General features: G+C 24.5%; 1 long non-coding RNA gene across 1 annotated transcript; it reads left to right on the top strand.

Moving 5' to 3' along the window:
* The first annotated feature begins 1038 nt into the window (after positions 1 to 1038).
* On the top strand, positions 1039 to 2671 carry LOC126895731 (uncharacterized). Its single transcript, XR_007701707.1, has 4 exons — positions 1039 to 1179; positions 1571 to 1662; positions 2100 to 2168; positions 2493 to 2671. It is a non-coding gene; the product is annotated as an uncharacterized LOC126895731 (long non-coding RNA).
* Positions 2672 to 3279: the final 608 nt, after the last annotated feature.

The raw sequence follows: 3279 nt of genomic DNA, 5'->3' as shown, positions 1-3279 counted from the left end.
TTATTGCAAAATTGGCAATTTTCCGAATTACTATTTAAACTCAAAAGACCTGGCCATCGGGGTCAGTCTACTCCAGTGTTTTGTGTCATTCATCAGTCTCCGTTCTCGGTTGTCGCTGTCCGGCTTACTGCATAAAGTCAAATCTTTGATTTTCCTTTTTCACTTATCTACTCTCGTCCTCGACATTTCAGAGTACATGTATCTTGCACTCCGTCTGCACCTCATACCTAGGTGATACCCTTATTCCCTTCCTATAACAATGGCCTTTTGATTCCCACAGCTAATCCGGAGTGACAGCCGAGGATGGTAACTGCTGTATGTTCACACGTGCGTGAACATACAGGCAGCTGACTCAATATCATCTTCGTTCACAATAAACACAACTGTACCCCCTTTCCGATTAGATTTAGTTAGAGTTTTGTTTTGTGCTACGACAATAATAAAGGCAAAATTAATAAATGTTTAAATTCTTTATGAGTATTGGAAACTGAAATGTTTACAGTTTATACAATATATATTATATCTATTAAGTTCTTCGATTTACGTATTTTATTCGACTTGATGGAAAAATTATTACCGACCCAAAAGTGAAAATGATTTTATGCACTGTAAGATTTCAATTCATATTAGACCAATTATACTAGATCCCAAATCTATTGTTTTTTTATTTTATTTAGAAGTATAAGTAATTGAAGAAATAATAAAATTGTCAATATACGTAACTGATAAGGGTCGTATACTTGAATATAATTTTATTAGAGAATTTAAAATGCATAGATTTTTGTATTTTTGTAATTATAATGAAAATGTGTTATGAATTTTTCCTTAGGATATTTATGAATTATAATAAATCACAATTGTCATATTGAAACTAGAAAATTTGAAATAATAGTTATTTTAGATTAAATATCATGTAATACAAAGCAAGAAGATTTTAAATTAAATGAAAACTTAAAATAATTGAAATAAATATTATTTTAAGATACTTGTCCATTTTTCCAATAAATTTCATTATATCTAAAATATGATTTAAACAAGTGTTTTGGATTCTATTTTCAATACACTAAAATTAATTCATTTATTTACTCTATAGCAATATAAAAGGGGTCATTAGTATTCGTTTTTTATTACAGTTACTTACCTTTTACTCAATACAGACAATTTAGTAGTCTATACCAAGTAAGTAATTTTTATTATAAATCTCTTAGAAATATTTTCGATTTCGAAAACACAATTACTAAAATACAATTTGGTTAAATATTACTGTTACTAAAATTATTAATTAACCGAATATAACTGAGTAAACAGAAATTTCACAGTTATGTAGTATTAGTTTTTTAAAGATATTAGCATTTAAGGTTGTTTAAAGGTGAGTGACAGGATAGATATACTCACGCTCCAATTGTATTACAGCGCGAAAAAGTAAATATCACTAAGTCGCTATTACAATATCTCTATAAACTTTGGCTCTAAATAAGTGCAATTATAATAATACATATTATTACATATAATAACAAAATTAATTGAAACCATTAACAAATATATATTTGATTTTTATATAATTTTGCAGAAAATTCAAAATGAAATACTTCAACATCATTTTTGTTTTGTGTTTTGTTATGTGCATCGTTTCCTTTTCGATTGTCTCAGCTTCATCTCTGCGTAAGATTAAAATAATTTAGACATAATTAAAAATTAAGAATTTACGAAAATAATTTAAAATGAAATTACGTGAAATATTTACACATAAACAATTGAAATTATTGTAGTTAGTAATTAACTTTATTCGTACATATGAATAATAATATATTTTAAGATTATTCTCCTAATATTGTACAAATATATTTTAAGCATTTATATACTATTTTTTTTTATAAAATTCTCACAATACAATAATTTTATAAATTTTTTTATTCTTTAAAAGTTTAAAAATTGGCACCTCCAAATCTAAGATTAGATGAAAATGCTAATACTTCAATAAAATATATTCTCACAGGTAACATTGAAAGTAAACCTTTGGTAAACGAAATGGATAGAGACGACGACGGCAGTACTGCTCTTNGAAAATGCTAATACTTCAATAAAATATATTCTCACAGGTAACATTGAAAGTAAACCTTTGGTAAACGAAATGGATAGAGACGGCGACGGCAGTACTGCTCTTGATGGTAATTATTTATTTTAATTCAATCAATTTCAAAAATAGCGTGATTATTATTTTAGCTATATCTCTGAATTCTCTTTCGTTTTTTATATTAAAAAATTTACTTTTCAAACCAATTTAAACATTATTTTGAAATAAATTTTTTGGTCTTATACTTTGCTTCAGAAATAAAAAGTTAATTTGTTAAATAGAAAGAATCGAATTTAAAATAATAAATTTATTTTATTAAAAAATTTGTCATTTATTTAAACTTTGTTTTTTTTTAGATGATGATCAAACTAAAGGTTCAGTNTTTGTCATTTATTTAAACTTTATTTTTTTTTTTTAGATGATGATCAAACTAAAGGTTCAGTTCCACTTTAAGAATTTTCAAATATATGATAAAACATTAATTCAATAAAATTATAATATTTTCAGTTAAAAATCAATTTATATAAATTTCATAATTAAAATTGTTATACATTTTATAATGATTTTGTTTCCAAAATAAAATTTCTCATAACAGTTTATCGCATTGATTTTATTTCTATTATCTGTAAAGACATGAATAGATAATCCTTAATTGTACTTAGTTAAATAAATTATGTTAAGTTAGTCCTATTAATATGAAGCATAAGAGAGCTTTAAAAAACTCAGTGTGGAAACAATAGAATTGTTTTATGCTAGATAATAATAATTGAGAGACAAAGAAGTTTTAAACTTTGTAACCAATAATATATAGATATTTCTTACTAATTTACCAATAATTCTTTATAAATAATGAATGATTTGAGCATATTTGTTCAATAAAATTTGTTATGACTAACAAATATTAGTAATGATCAATTTTATTTTATTAATGATTAAAGAGAATGAATATTGAAATTTTAATTGAATATTTATTATAACTAAAAAAAATAATGACTTCAAGGGGGTTCTAAATTGACACTGTGTTTATTTGGGATATCTTTTTCATCTAGCACTTTTTTCAATGCGAAGATGAGAAGGTATTCATTTAGAGCCTATTAGATAATTTTAATAAAATTATGTAACCAAAATCTGTATACTTGGATACCAATTGTGTGATATAATATCAAAAATAAAATTATTTCAATTTTTTAGGTAAGAGAGAGAAT

This window comes from Daktulosphaira vitifoliae, unplaced genomic scaffold (genome assembly GCF_025091365.1).
Source record: "Daktulosphaira vitifoliae isolate Bord-2020 unplaced genomic scaffold, ASM2509136v1 Scaffold_1, whole genome shotgun sequence".
In the NCBI taxonomy this organism is placed as follows: domain Eukaryota; kingdom Metazoa; phylum Arthropoda; class Insecta; order Hemiptera; family Phylloxeridae; genus Daktulosphaira; species Daktulosphaira vitifoliae.
The sequence above is the reverse complement of the archived record's forward strand: the minus strand, read 5'-3'. Positions and strand labels throughout refer to the sequence as shown.